Source organism: Sorex araneus, chromosome 6, assembly GCF_027595985.1.
Source record: "Sorex araneus isolate mSorAra2 chromosome 6, mSorAra2.pri, whole genome shotgun sequence".
In the NCBI taxonomy this organism is placed as follows: domain Eukaryota; kingdom Metazoa; phylum Chordata; class Mammalia; order Eulipotyphla; family Soricidae; genus Sorex; species Sorex araneus.
Window position 1 is genome coordinate 42,392,453 of NC_073307.1, and position 17,214 is coordinate 42,409,666.

The window sequence follows — 17,214 nt, forward strand, 5'->3', positions numbered from 1 at the left end:
ACCTTAATAAAGCTGTTAACAAAAAGCAAAATGTGTGAGAATTTTTCATAGCTGTGGAGAGAAAAAAACAAAAACACAAAAAACAACCCTAACAGCTGACATTTTTAGTTCGAAAACTTGACAGCCCTTGTTTCCCTTCCATTACCCAATGTGCTGCTGTAATGAATTTCAAATCCAACCACACTTTCCATACCAAGCTTTGTTTGGATTTTGTTTTTAAAGAAGCCCTCATTGTCAGTATTTGTGCATCAGCAGCCTGCCACTTGGACCAAGAACAGCCAACACAAAGACAAGCACGTGCTCCCAAGAGATTAAATATGGAAGTGCTCACCGAAGCTGCATTTGTCCAGAAGTCCTTCCCTGACACTAGAATGGCCGCTCTGCTGTGTGCAGAGACACCCTCACCTCCCACAGCTTCTCCCAGCCCTGACACCTGGGCTCAGAATGAAAGTATCCATGGGGTCTGCTTCCTGGGTGAGTCGAGAGTATCTGGGACAAGGAATGACAGTGATGATTCCTGCTTCTGCTACCTGCTTAGGGTCACCAAGTCAGGTTTATGAAGCCTAAAGCGAGTAGCAAGGGGGCTATGGAGAGCCCCAAATATACCGGCTGATGCTTTAGGAACTTGTAGGATATCATTGGGTTGTTCTTTCCCCCTTACCACAAGGAAAGAACCTTGTTCACACCCATCACAGTGCTCCCGAGTCACTCCCATTCCTTTGTTTATCTGTAACCACTTCTCTATGCTCTCTTCCCCAACTGATCTATCACCTTTTCCCCCTAATCATACTCTCTTTTAAGGTCAGAATCCTCAGAAATCTATGATTTTATATGTATGAGTGAAATATTGTCTTTCTCCTCTCTTTATGTATTTTGAATAGTTTACTTTAAAGCAATGTCCTTTTCGTAGGGACAAAGGAAGACATTAATATTATGCTTTTGTAACTTGGGATTTAATTGGCTTCGAATATTATTCACTCCGGGGCATCTGCCACTGGGATTGTTTCAGCATAATTCTACCTGCAAGGATTTCACAATACTCTCTTAGAGGCTCTCTGAGAAGCAAAAACCTCCTTTCTCTGAGGAAACCAGCACTGGCCAGAAACCCAGAAGAGACCTGAGCTGCAATCTTGACTTAATCATATTTAGCAATTTACTATTTGCATGTCCAAGTTCTCATATTATAATGAAAATAGAACACTGAACTAAAAACTCAGAATGGATAGGTTTTTTTTTTTTTTATTCCTCTGGAAAATTCCCTTTTCTGGCCTTGTTATCAGCATTCATGTTTTTTTCCTAAAAGTTGCTTTATTTGAATCTGTGCACTTTAAAATCTTGGATTTACACTTCCACACTTGTTGCTAAGGTGTCTATTCCAAACCTACTGCTTTTATTTGTGCACTCCCCTTTCTCAGACTCCTCCTATTTCTAAATATATGCTCACTTTTTGTCATCTGCTTTATTGTTTTTCCTTTATTGTGTTTTATCTGTCTTTTGCAAGCAACCATAAGCGCCCCCTAGCACTCACCCCCTGCTGCTCTTGTTATTGCTGCTTGGTTAGACTGGGAAGTGTGCTTGCACTAACCTATGCAAGATAGTGGTACCCAGGATTAAGCATAAGGACATTAATTTTCCTACTTTTATGTTCAGATTATACTGATAATGCTCAGGGCTCGCTCCTGTGTGCTCCTGACGGGGCCCAGGAGACCATACACGGTGTGTGGGGATTGAACCCGGGTCAGACTTGTGCAAGGCAAGAACTCTACCTTCTGTACTGTTTCTCCAGCCCCAAGACATCAATCCTTAAACTATAAAGTGTTTCTTGTAGCTAATGAGAGGCCATCATGTTTGGTCCCTTATCTACTTTCAGCATACATCTTCCATCCTGACCTGCAACCTATATTGCAAACCATAATACCCACAAGTAGAGAGAGTAAGAGGCAATTGTCTGCCATAGAGACAGGGGGAGGGTTGGGAGGGAACAGGGGGTGGGAGAGGGATATTTGGGACATTGGTGGTGGAAAATGTACACTGGTGGAGAGATGAGTATTCAATCATTGTATGACTGGAACTCAAACATGAAAGTTTGGTAACTTATGACTGAAACTCAAACATGAAAGTTTGGTAACTGTAGCTCAAGGTGATTCCATTAAAAAATAATAATGAAATAAAAAATAATATAACAATCTTTTAAATAAAGCATTTCTTTTATAAATTTGTTAGATGTCTGTCAAGAGGGCAGGCAGGGGGATGGCAGGGACCCTGGGGAAACCAGTGCTGGTATGGGTGTCACAACACTGCATGCCTGAAACAATCCTATTATGAACAGCTTTGTAAATCAGTGTTTTAATAAAGAAAAAAATTAATTAAGTATTTTTATCCTTAACTGCCAAAATTTACAATTTTTGCTCTTACTGCGATAGCACAGCGGGTAGGGTGTTTGCCTTGCATGCAACCAACCCAGATTTGATTCCTCTGTCCCTCTCGGAGAGCCCGGCAAGCTACCGAGAGTATCCCACCCTCACAGCAGAGCCTGGCAAGCTACCCGTGGTGTACTTGACATGCCAAAAACAGTAACAAGCCTCACAATGGAGATGTTACTAGTGCCTGCTCGAGCAAAATCAATGAAAAACTGGACGACGGTGCTACAGTGCCATTGCTTATTTTTACTCTTATGCCTATACCTGTAAATTATGGATTCCATTGAAAAATAAAGGAATAGGACCCAAAGAGATAGTACAGAGTCAAGGCCCTTGACTTGCATGTTGCATTGTCCTCAGCAAGCACCACCAGGAGTGGCTCCAAAAGAAAACTAAGAATATAAATGTTTTATTTCAAGCTTAAGTTAACCATATCAAAAGTCAACTGTGTTTCATATTGAAACCACCACCTCTCACATATCCCAGGCATCATAAGAATTTTGTTTTGAAGTAGAGGGAATTGAACAAAGTATTAGCAAAGATTTGTCACTGCTCCATCTGGACAGAGCAGTCTCAAAGCTCCTGCCTAGTAGATAACAGTATGAGCTAAAACGGAAAAAAAAAAGGTTGGGGGGAAACTCAAGTCACAGCCAAGTCACAGCTCCAAATCTCCTTCACTTTAACTCTGAGCTCTTGACTCTGCAGAATCTGCCTCTCTCTCTGTTACATGAATGGCAGTGGGGAGGGAGGGAGTGTTAACATCTAAATCTGAGGGCTTTTTCCCAGTATCAGACATCTCTGGATCACTTTCCACTGTGTTTCTAAACCTCTAATGCACAAAAAGCATAAAGAGCTGATTACAACAGAGACCTAGGTACCAGTTTCTGAAAGGCCTGTTCAATAGGTAACAGGTAACAAGTTCTGAAAATGTGCCATTCAAATTCATGACCAGGTGAGGTGACAGCAACATTCTGCACAGCCCTGACCTGCAAGAAACCTCTCTCGATGCCTCATTTTCCTTGACACTTCTCTCCATAATGAGAAATTTTCAGAGGATTCTTGCTAATGCCATTTCCCCCTTTTCTTCTCCCATGCAACATGACAAACTAGAAAGTAGATTCCAAAAAGCCTCTCAAAGGGCATCTCTTTAATATCTAGCAAGCCAACTTTACTTTAGGGGAGCATCAAGAAGCAGGAGCCATGAGCTCTCAGCATGCCCAAAATCTTGCCTAGTGACCCAGAGGAATTAGGAACAGCCTCTGCTTCCATTCTCACATGTCCGCTGCCTGAGATGACACACTACCCGGTCACTTTAACAACAGAAAGTTATTTTGATAATAGCTCTCCCTTCCTTTCTGCATGTGGATGCTGAGCTGAAATGCTTTCCACATAGCACATGTATTGCACTTCTTTCCAAAGCATAAAAGTGGAGTATCACTATAACAATTTTCACATGAGGAAGTTATTTCAAGGCTTCAAAATAATAGCAGAGTTAGGTTTCTCTGACCCCAAAGCTCACCAATGTACTTTATAGAGAAAGTTAAAATGAATCAGTGAATATTTCCACCAGTTAGTTCATTTGCCTTTAGGGTGGTCTCAAGGTTAACTATTGACCATAAAGAAAAAAGGGTTTGCTTATAAGTTGAACCTTAAAAATTGAAAATTGAAAACTTCATAATACTTTGTATGGACACTGAACAAGTGCCTTCATTTTAACATTCTTCTATTTTTTGAATTCTACCCCCTCAAGACATTTAAATGAATCAATTCTCATCCAAGTTAGTGTTGACAAGGACACCAACATCACCAACGCCTCTACTGTCGCATGTTCTGAGGAACAGTTCTTCTCAGGTGTCAAAAACGGCATGAGGTGTTCGATGCCTTCTCGTCTCGGTCAATCCTATGACATCATACTTTATCTTCTGTGCTTGCACCATCAGGTCCTCAATGGATGCTTCCAATGCCAGTGTACTTTCTTTAAAAGTGCAAGTAGTCATTTTAGTCCTTCTTCGTTTTAGCAGCCGAGTTTGGCCCTGAGACTTTATCAGCCTCTCCTTGTTTGTCCTTCTTAACACTGCCATATTGGGGGATCTTCCAGGGTCAGGGGAATGAGGCCCATTGTTGTCACTGTTTTTGTCATATCAAATACACCAAGGGTATCTTGCCAGGCTCTGTCTTGCAGGTGGGATACTCTTGGTAGCTTGCCAGGCTCTCCGAGAGGGATGGAGGACTTTAGAGAGACCTCCAATCGCCATTATAGGTATTCTGATGGTTCAAACCATATTTGAACCTCATCAAATATGGTGCGGTAATGATGGAAAATGGGTAGGAAGTGTTTATGATGTGTCCAGAAAGCGGCCTGGAGCGTGACAGCAGTTGGACATGGGAGTCTCCTGGTGGACAGTTCCATAAGGAAATTGACCACATCATATTCAATCGATGGTTTTGCCTGACCTATGTCGCTGTTATCCCAAAATTCCAAAAGGGAGCAGACCACCATCTCCTTCATGTGAAATTCTACTTCACAGAGCGGGGAGAAAGGGTTTAAGCAAAGTTTAAGAAGAGAACTCCCAGAACGACCTCCTACTGGGAGCTCTTTGGCACTCTTACAGCAATATGGGAAGATGCCATTGTTGACAACATCAACGAGGAATATGATAGACCTGTTCAGCACCTCCATGATTGTACGAGGAATGCAGAGAGAGAGAAAGCCACAAAAAGTTATCTAGCTCAGAAACTCTCGAGCTCATTCGCCAACATGGTCTGGCGAGAGCCTCAGGCAATCACAAGTTAACATACGAGCTCGCAAAGCTGTGCAGGAAGCAATAAAGGAAGACCTCAAAGAGAAAAGAGCAGCAGTGTTAGCTGATGCGGCAGAAGCCAGGAAAAGTATTCACAGTGCCTGCCTATCCTTCGCCAACTATAAGGCCAAGATGACTGCCCTCCGAAGTGCTGATGGATCTATCACATCTTCCAGAAGGGCAATGGAAAAGGTTATCCATGACTTCTACTCAGATCTCTTTGATAGCCACATCTACCTGCCCACATAACAAATTCTGCAGGATGGCTTTGTTGTTCTCAGCGTTCTCTCTTCCAAAATCCGACATACCATTTTGTTGGTAAAGAAGCATATAGCACCCAGTCCAGACAAGGTCAGACCCAAACACCTGAAGAATCTGCTACCAGTACTTGTCAATACACTGGCTTGGCTCTTCATATACTACCTGTCTGAATGCAAGGTTCCGTCCCAATGGAAAACCAGCAGGACCGTCCTATTGTACAAGAAGGGAGACATCCATGACATCGACAACTATCACCTGATAGTTGTCGTCTGTGAGTTATTCACTCGAGTCATCCTGAATAGGATTGGCAGAACACTAGATGAAGGACAACCATGCAAGCAAGCTGAGTTCTGAAAAGAATTCAGCACAATTGACCATATCCACACTGTGACCAAACTCATTGAGGTTTCACGAGAGCTCAAGATGCCACTCTGTCTAACGTTCATTGATGTAAAGAAGGCCTTTGATTCTGTTGAGACCAAAGCGGTCATCAAAGCCCTAGCCAAACAGGGTGTTCAAACTCAATACATCAGCATTCTCCATGAGCTGTATTATAGATTCACCACCAGGATCTCACCATTCTACAAAGAAGTGATCATCGATGTAAAGAAAGGGGTTTGGCAGGGTGACACATTTCACCAAATCTCTTCAGTGCCGCCCTCGAGAACACCATGCGGTTACTGCAATGGGAAAGAATGGGAATGAAGATAGATGGTCAGCAACTATAGCACCTCCGCTTCGCTGATGGCATCGTTCTCATAACACCAAATATCAACCAAGCTGCACGAATGCTGGCCAACTTCGACCGTGAGTGTAGAAAGGTCAGACTGCAGATGAATCTCATGAAGACAATGTTCATGAGAAAGGGACTAGTTCCTGATGTTCTATTTTCCCTCATGGAACGAACATCTCCTAATGCAGCAGTTATGTGTACCTCAGTCAAGAATTCAACATGCAAATTACCTGGCACCTGAGCTGTGTAGGAGGAAGAGAGCGGCGTGAAAGACCTTCAAGAGTGTTGAAGTTGTTAAGAGGACAAAGAACCTCCGTTTATGGGCACATCTTTTCTTTTCCACCATTCTTCCTGTACTGACATACACCTCAGAGACCTGGCCCCTATGAAAACAGGATAAGAACTCTATTCAGGTCACCCAAAGAGGAATCCAAAAGCTATGCTTGGAGTATCACATTTCACTCAAGTGAGGGAAGGAATCCAGAGTTCTGACCTTCATCAATGATCAAGAATCAGGGACGCTGTCTTGTTTGCCAAGGCATCGAAAATCAGATGAACCAGACACGGAAAGAGATTTAGAGATGACCACTGGACTAGAGCTGTTACCAACTGGATTCCACTCGATGTCAAAAGACCGCGTGGCCGCCCACCTACAAGATGGTCAGACTTCTTCGTCAAGACCCTGAATGAATGGTTTGAGGCTCTTCGTGTTCCTCGAGCAAGCAGATGCCATTGGGCTACACTAGCATGTGACAGAGATGAATAGAGATGTCACTGGCCCCTGCTTGAACAAATCGATGAACAACAAGATGACAAGTGATACAAGTGAAGTGATACCCCCTCAAAAAGAATTAAAGAATGTTTCATTAAGATTCTGTTTTCCTTCACTTTTCATCTGATCTGCACAACTAATTTCCTTAGTACATTTTATTTATGAAGAGGCAAGAAAGAGTAAAATAAGGTTTAAACCCTCAGGAAATAGAATGAGGGCTGTTAGGTAAGTCCCCTGTTCATAACTAGGCTCCAGTCTTATTTCCTCTGCTTTCATTGTGTTTTGTTCCTTCCATGCTTTCACTCATTCCAAAATCATTATGGTCTATTATATCCCAGGTAGCTTCATAGAGCATTTAACAGTGTGTAAAGCCTTTTCATTAACATTGTTGCTGCTATTAAAATCCACCTACCTCTTGTTCTAGGTCAGAGAAACCTCCCTTTTACAATGAAGAAATCTCAAGTAATTGTGAATATGAAAAGCCTATCTCAAACTTGCTTCAGAACTAAAAGTATCATACTTAATAAAAGGTAGGCAAATGCAATGAAATGCTTGAGGACACCACATTTTCAATGGTTCCTCTCAGAGGAAATATTCTGGAGAAGGGCTGTTCCTCATTACACAACCAGACACAAGCTGAATATCTCTCCCCCAAAAGAGAGTGTCATTATCTAGCATGGACCTTGATTCTAGGGATAGGAGCATTTATGAGAGTGCTTCCTTTTAAACATCTAGCTACTACTTTTTTAATTGAACACTGTAACCGAAAATGATATACCTGATTTACATTTCAAATTTCTATGTAAACTTTTATAGTGGTGAACAGATGTGGACATGAATTTTACAAAGCTGAAAAATATTTTTCAAATTCATGTCAGAGGAATGTTAAATTGAAAACAGGACAAGAAATACTAGAAGATGTGCAAAAGTGTAAAGTCTACTAGGATTTGCATAGTGTGACAATGTTTTTATTTTCCAACTAAAATCTCAAATGATGAACCAGATAGGTAAGACTGGAGTACACAGGAAGCTGGGCTTGATGCCGGTACCTCTTACTCCTCCAAATATCCCAGGAGTGACACCCAAGCACAGAACCAAGACCAGCCCTCAAAGCACCACGAGACCTGGCCCACAACTGCTCACATACTAAATTACTAATGGTTCAAAGCACTTGTCATCAATGTGATTCCAAATTTATAGACACAAACTTGAAATCCATTTTGTAACCATGAAATTGGCACATCCTTCACTGATTTTATCCTATATACATTTTTTTTGCTTCAAAAGATGATTAAATGTTAACTACAATGCAGTCATACATTGAATTCTAATATGTGTTGGCATCCATAATAGCAAACATTTCAAAAAGAGCCCAGCCATTCTCTGAACAAATACTGCCGGATCTTCACTCTGATAATTGTCAATGACCAAAAAAAAAACCCAAAGCCCCAAAATACATAAATGAAACAATGAGCTTGACAGAGATGAGACAAACTGGAAACTGACCCAATAAACTACGTACAACCCCAGTTTTGCATTCACTGGAATTAATATTAAATTCCTGAGAAACTACTGCTAGGAAGATAGGAGCCAGACAGGAAGCTAAACAAGGACTTTATCTGAAGAGTATCCTATAAACGAGAAAATGGCCTCTGCTGAAGATCATTATAGAGGCTCATGTTGGAAAAACCAAAAGGAAACTTAGGACAAAGGCAGCATCCAGAGCCCAGAACTTCCTTTGAGAATGTGAATATATTAGCCCTTGGCCTCTTTAATCTGAGAACTTTTATTTGGCTCACAGCACAATTCAGCATCTTCTGACTTCACAGTGTTCCTACCAAAGCTCATATTTATTTCAGTGCATTATGAAAGAGTATGTTGCTGATATTTAAAGAAACAGATAAGGCCACCGGATATTGAATGCAGAATATTATTGGTTAGTTCCTACAGCAATATGATCTAATAAACAGGCTGGACTTAGCTAATTCTGTTTGTCACTGTCTGATCTGATGCATTTGGTATCAGCGGGACATGCAAGGGGCACAAGCTTTCACAGGGGTCTGTGATGAGGGTTTGACCCCTCACCTAACATTGTTAATGAGGGGATCACCGAGTCCGTCTTGAACCAACTTCACACTTTAATACCATTTTAGTGGGGATTCTATTCCCCTTCCACTATGTGGTTTCATAATTTCCTGTTCTCTCTGTTCACATCCAAGGAGGCATCTCCCAGTATTTATCAGACATTCACTGCTCCTGAAGGGTTGCCATAGCCCTGACACACGAGTAATAAAGCATCTAGGCGGAAGCAAATGCTCCTCCAACTGCTGCTATTTTACATACAGCAAGAATCCCCCAAGGGACTCAGAACAAACATGGCATTGTGCAATCCAAGGCAGCTGGTTGGCTAAATGTGGCCCCCAGCTGTCAATGAGACAAGTGATGATAATGAATTACTAGAGATGCCGAGAGAGAGAGATTCTGCCCGAGTCTAAGTCCCTGGTCCTAGGACAAGCTCTCTAGGAAGGCCTGTTTCCATTTTTTCCTGGACCTCCAGGGGAACCGGGGAGCATGCATGCAGAGCAACAGATGCATGGGCCAGAGGGGTTCACTTCAAATATAGTGACAAGATGAATTCCTGGAATGTTACTTACAGATTGATTTACAATAAAAGCATTTGTTTTTAAAGTAGAGATTTGCTTGGGTTCATGTTATTGAAACTGGTGTTCCTATTCATTGCCCCTGCCCATATTTAATAATTTTAATCTTTTTTTTATGATACCAAGGCATCTGTCTATGAAATTGGGGTAACAACTGTGGTTAGTTTTAAATGTTATTGTATCTTGGAACAGGCGAAATAGAGAACACACAAGTTAAGGCACTTGCATGTAGTCTCAACCTGGTACTGCATTGGTTCCCCAAATTCTCCAGGAGAGAACTCTGGAACACAGGGCCAGGAATAAGTCTTGAGGATGACAGGATATGGCCACAACCCCTCCCCACCACACACTCTTAATCACAGACAGCACACACACACACACACACACACACACACACACACACACACACACACCTCTTAAATAAAAGAAGTTCAGATCCTAAGTAAATATTCCTAAAATCAAATTTTGGAAGTCTCAGCAGAAATTGCTAAGAGCATGTTTGATGAAAAGTTTCCCCTTCTGTGAAGAGACTTCTGCCTTGACCTTACTTTGAGATGCCCCATGCTCCTTTCAATCTTGTTTCCAGGGCTCTCAAGCTTCCTGTCACCTGTGGCCTGTTCAGAAATCTACGATACCTCTGGGCATCTTTAGATATGGCCACGTGACAACTCAAGTGCCTGGTAAGATTTTGAGTCATTATTTGTAAATGCCTGATACAAAGAAGCATATTTCCCCATCATCTCTTTATCTGATGCGTGTACCTGTGTGCACACATTTTCTTGCCAACTTTCACCAGGGAATCACTCATGGTCTGAGAACAGATCATCTAAGACCAGCCTCTTGATCTACAGGAAAATGCTGTTCCTATTTATCATCTTAGAATCCACATTGCATGATTTTATATGTATTTTTTCACCATCTTTGTCAACTATCGGAGATAAACTCTTTGAAAATTACAGAGCATTCCTTAAAAACACAAAAATCTCAAAAGTCATATTTTGAAATCTTTTAAAAACTCATCTTTTTCAACCAGGTAAGAAAAAATGTTGTTGAGTCTTTCTTTGTTCGTTTGCTGCTGAGGCTTACCTGGCTAAGAAGTTTTCTAGTTAAAACGGGGGAGGGGGGTGTACAACAACAACAAAAGTCCTCACAAAATAATCTTTTAAGCCACTTCGATGAGGTTATAAATTTCATTGAGTGAATGTCCCCTGTATCTCCTCATGCTTATTACTTTCATGACACCCTTGGCTCTCAGTCACATAAGAGAATTAAATAGCAGACTAAATACAGGAAAATCTCTTTATGAAGCATTGCATAATGTCAGGAAAGGTAAAATCTTCTATACACAAGATGAATTGCTCTAATTTCACTACCAAAAGCATTACCTTGGGTATCACCACAATGTTTTTGGTTCCATTACTACAACTTCTTCTTCCTCATTATAGAATTTTATTGGAAAAATTATTTTTCTTTGTGACTTATTCTGATGCTTTCCTTGCCTGACACTACATCCATTTTATTATATAGAGACTTTGCAAATACATTAATATGAACAATTAAGAAAACAAAAAAAAGACCTTTTGTAGCTGGGCATGATCACACTACACAAGATCTGAGGGTTATAAGTAGGTAAGGGGTTTTTTCTTGATAACCTTTTAATATCAATATTATATATCACAGTGACCAAAAGGAGAGAGAGAGAGAGAGGGAGAGAGAGAGAGAGAGAGAGAGAGAGAGAGAGAGAGAGAGAGAGAGAGAGAGAGATGTGCCTGTCATAGAGGTAGGCTGGGTGGGGGTTGATGGAAGGGAACCTGGGGACACTGTTGCTGGGAAATATGCACTGGTGCAGGGATGGATGTTGGAATATTGTATGACTGAAATACAATTATGAACATTTTTCTAAGGATCTGTCTCACAGTGATTCAATTTAAAAGTTTAAATGAAATAGATGGTTCTGAGAACTTCTCTTTGCATAAACTTAAATTAGGTGTGTTGTCATGAAAGCATTAACAGTAAATAAAAATTTAGAATAATTCCTATTCACAACATTGTACTAAATTATTTGGAATATTAAACATGAAGAATTAATGGAAAGTTTGATCACAGACACTTATATCAGAAAAAAAATAAATTAGGCTTGGATTGGAAAAAAAAAAGACCTTTTGACAATTAAGAGATTTTTTCAGATAAAATTAGTTACTTGCCTTTCCTTATAGAGCAACCCAGTTTTTGAATGGACATTAATTAAAAATTTATACTCTAGCTGGGAAGATAGTACAGGGGTGAAGGTGCTTGCCGTGTATGCTGGGAGCTCTAGTTCAACCCCAAGCACTACATATGGTCCCCTGAGTATCCCCAGGAGTGATCCCTTTGGACAGAACCTGAAATAAGCCCTGAGCAGAGCTGTACATGGCCCAAACCTCCTACCTGGCACCCTCTATACCAAAACAAAATTTAGATGCAGTACTGATCAAGAATTGTGTCAGATAATCTCTCTCAATGTCAATGGTCTAAACACACCCATCAAGAGACATAGAGTGGCAAAATGGATTCAGAAACTGAACCCAGCATTCTGCTGCCTACAAGAAACACATATGAATGGTCAGAGCAAACACAGACTCAAAATCAAAGGATGGAAAACAATCTTTCAAGCAAACAACTCCCTCAAAAAAGCCGGGGTGGCTATATTAGTATTGGTCAATATAGATTTCAGGTTGAAAAAGTTTAGAAGGGACAGCGAAGGCCATTTCTTACTAATCAAGAGATACATACAGCAGGAAGATCTCACACTCCTAAACGTATATGTACCTAATGAGGGACAAAAGAATACTTAAAACAACTGCTAACAGATTTTAGAGAGGACATTGCTAGCAACACAATAGTAGTTGGAGACTTCAACACCGCCATATCACCTCTGGATAGATCAACAAGATCAAAACTCAGCAAGGAAACACTGGCCTTGAAGGAAGAAATAGAAGAGAGAGAGCTAATAGATCTACACAGGGCTTTGCATCCCTATAAAAAAGAATACACATTCTTTTCCAGTGCACACGGAACATTCTCCAAAATAGATCATGCGCTGGGCCACAAAGCATACCTCCATAGAATCAGGAAGATAGAAATTGTATCAACTATCTTCTCAGACCATGATGCACTGAAGATAGAAATTAATCATGCACAGATGCTGAAGACCAAACCGTACACCTGGAAATTAAACAACTCAATGTTGAACAATGAGTGGGTCAGGGAGGAAATCAAGGAAGAAATCAAAAGCTACCTGGAAACAAATGAGAATGAAGACACAAGCTACCAGAACCTGTGGGACACAGTTAAAGCTATGTTAAGAGGAAAATTTATAGCTCTGCAAGCATATCTCAGGAAGGAAGAAAGGGCCCACATAAATAATCTGACCTCACAGCTCAAGACCTTAGAAAAGGACCAACAAAGGGAGCCCAAACCAGGCAGAAGGAAAGAATTAATAAAACTTAGAGCAGAAATCAATGATATGTAAACCCAAAAAACAATCTGAAAGATCAATGAATCTAAGAGCTGGTTCTTTGAGAAAATAAATAGGATTGATAAACCACTAGCAAGACTCACAAAGAAAGAGAGAGAGAGAGAGAACTCTAATAAACCGAATCAGAAATGAAAGGGGGGACATCACAACAGAAACCAAAGAAATTCAAAAGATCATCAGAGACTACTTCGAAAGTCTGTATGCTATGAAACAAGAGAATCTAGAAGAAATGGAAAATTCCTGGATTCTTATAGCCTCCCAAGACTGAACCAAGATGATCTGGAATACCTGAGTAGACCCATTACTATCAAGGAAATTGAAACTGTAATCAAAAATCTCCCCAGAAACAAAAGTCAAGTTCCAGATGGATTCACTAGTGAATTCTTCCCAACATTTTAAGAGGATCTAGTGCCAATTCTTCTCAAGCTCTTCCAGGAAATTGAGGAAACAGAGAAACACTTCCAGACAGTTTCTATGAGGCACATATCACCCTAATACCAAGACCAAACAGAGACACCACAAAAAAAGAAAACTACAGACCGATATCTCTGATGAACACGGATGCGAAGATCCTCAACAAAATATTAGCGAATAGAATCCAGCAACTCATCAAAAAGTTCATACACCATGACAAGTGGGATTCATCCCGGGGATGCAAGGATGGTTCAACATTTGAAAGTCAATCAACATAATCAACCATATCAACAAAAGAAAAGATAAAAACCATATGGTCATATCAATAGACGCAGAGAAAGCATTTGACAAGATCCAGCACCCGTCTATGTTGAAAACACTCACAAAAATGGGCATAGAAGGGAACTTTCTCAATATAGTCAAAGCCATCTACCACAAGCGTATAGCAAGCATTATCCTCAATAGGGAAAAACTAAGGGCCTTCCCTCTAAGATCAGGGACAAGGCAAGGATGCCCATTCTCACCACTTCTGTTCAATATAATACTGGAAGTACTTGCAATAGTGTTTATGCAAGAAAAAGACATTAAGGGCATCCAGATAGGAAAGGAAGAAATCGAGCTCTCAGTATTCGCAGATGATATGATATTATATTTAGAGAACCCCAAAGCCTCTACCAAGAAACTCTTGAAACAATACAATCATATAATAAAGTCACAGGCTATAAAATCAATATCCAAAAGTCCATGGTTTTCCTATGTGCAAATAATGAGAGAGAAGAAAGTGATATGTAAAAAGCAACACCGTTCACAATCATGCCTCAGAAAATCAAGTACCTTGGAATCAACTTAACTAAGGAGGTGAAAGACTTATACAGAGAAAATTACAAAATGTTACTTCACGAAATAAAAGAGGACATGAGGAAATGGAAGCACATGCCCTGTTCATGGATTGGGAGAATTAACATTGTCAAAATGGCAATACTTCCCAAAGCATTACACAGATTCAATGCGATCCCTATAAGGATACCCATGACATTCTTAAAGGAAGTGGACCAAACACTCCTAAAATTCATATGGAACAACAAACCCCCACGAATAGCTAAAGCAATTTTGGGGAAAATGAAGATGGGAGGCATCACCTTCCCCAACCTCAAGCTCTACCACAAAGCAGTACTAATTAAAACTGCATGGTACTGGAACAAAGGCAGAGCAGTAGACCAGTGGAGCAGGATAGAATACCCTTATACAAAACCTCAAATATATGATCATCTAATCTTTGATAAAGGAGCAAGAAATGTAAAGTGGAGCAAAGAAAGCCTCTTTAACAAATGCTGCTGGCAACACTGCACAGCTAAATGCAAAAAAAATGGGCTCAGACTTATACCTAACACAATGCACAAAAGTCAGATCAAAATGGATTGAAGACCTCAACATTAGACCAGAATACATAAGGTACATTGAAGACAAGGTCGGCAAAAACCTCCATAACATTGAAGCTACAGGTATCTTCAAAGAGGACTCACCACTGACCAGGCAAGTGGAAACAGAGATAAACAAATGGGACTATCTTAAACTGAGAAGCTTCTGTACCTCAAAAGATGCAATGATCAGAATACAAAGACAGTCTACAGAATGGGGAAGGATATTCACCCAATACCCATTAGATAAGGGGCTGATATCAAGGATTTGCAAGGCACTGGATAAACTTCACAAAAAGAAAAAATCCAACCCCATCAGAAAATGGGGTGATGAAATGAACAGAAACTTTCTCAAGGAAGAAACCCAAATGGCTAAAACACATGAAAAAATTCTCCTCATCACTAATCATCAGGGAGATGCAGATGAAAACAACAATGAGATACCATCTCACACCACAGAGACTGGCCCACACCCAAAAGAACAAAAGTGACTGGGGTTGGCGTGGATGTGGTTAGAAAGGGACTCTCCTTCACTGCTAGTGGGAATGCCGACTGGTTCAGCCCTTTTGGAAAACAGTATGGACGCTTCTCAAAAAATTAGAAATTGAGCTCCCATTTGGTCCAGCAATACCACTTCTGGGAATATATCCTGGAGATGCAAAAAAGTATAGTGAAAGTGACATCTGCACCTATATGTTCATTGCAGCACTGTTCACAATAGCCAGAATCTGGAAAAATCCTGAGTGCCCGAGAACAGATGACTGGCTAAAGAAACTTTGGTACATCTACACAATGGAATACTATGCATCTGTTAGAAAAGATGAAGTCATGAAGTTTGCATATAGGTGGATCAACATGGAAAGTATCATGTTAGGTGAAATGAGTCAGAAAGAGAGGGACAAACATAGAAAGATTGCACTCGCTCCGTCCAGATAAGATCCAGAGCTGCCGTGCTCGAAACTGGACCCTCTGCTCCTAAAGACTATAATCCGAGAGGTCTTCTAACCCACTTTAGCACCCAGATCGGCTTCTTACATAAATACATCTAGACTGTGAACTAAGCTAAAATATCAGAAATCCAAAACCGCATGGCCGCGACAACTCATAGAGTCTTCATTCTCAGCAATGAAAAGAAATTATTAAATGATGCCTTTTCAGCAGGCCTGATTGTTGAGGGAAAATTCCAAACAATAATAGTGAGTTCTCTATTGAAATATTGAATGTATTCAAAGTATAGAGAGAATAAAGTGAAGATCATTAGCTACTTAGGTGCGGGATGGGTGGGAGGGGCGTATATCAGGGTTCTTGGTGGTGGAACATGTGCACTGGTGAAGGGATGGGGGTTCAATCATTGTATGACTGAGACTTGAACCTGAAAGCTTTGTATTTTTTTCACGGTGATTCAATAAAATAAAAACTTAAAAAAAAAGAATGAAGAAAGCTGCTCTAAGATCAAATATATAAATAAATACTTGGCATTTACTATCAGAAAAAGAAAAATAAATAAATAAAAAAGAAAGATTGCACTGATTTGTGGAATATAAAGTAACAGAGTGGGAGACTAACACCCAAAACTAGTAGAGATAAGTATCAAGAGGAGTACTCCACAGCTTGGGAGCTGACCTCACACGCTAGGTGAAGAAGCAGCTCTGATAGAGAAGGGACCATCAAGCAAAAAGTGCTAGGCGGTCCCACTAGGGATGGGAGATACAGGCTGAAAATAGACTACAGACCGAACAAGATGCCTACTTAATACCTCTGTAGCAAACCACAACACCAAAAAAGAGAGAGTGAGCAAATGGGAATGCCCTGCCTCAGAAGCAGGATAGAGTGAAGGGGACAGGGTGGGGGTGGTGGGAAGGATGCTGGGACTATTGGTGGTGGAAAATGGCACTGGTGGAGGGATGGGCACTCGATCATTGTATGACTGAAACATAAGCATGAAAACCTGTAAGTCTGTAACTTTGTCTCAGGGTTATTCACTAAAAAAAAAAAAAAAGTGTCAGAATTTGCTCATTAGATTAGCAAATATTTAGTGATAATGAAAAAAATACCTCAAGTCATTCAATCTTATATAACTTGTTACATCTAAAATTTTTATTTTCTTATAAAATGTTACATTCGGAGAGCAAATATAGATCTGCATTTTTCTAGCTATTACAATAAGAACTCTGACCTTTTAGAATTATTGGAGGTGACCTCCTAGAGTGTAGATTGC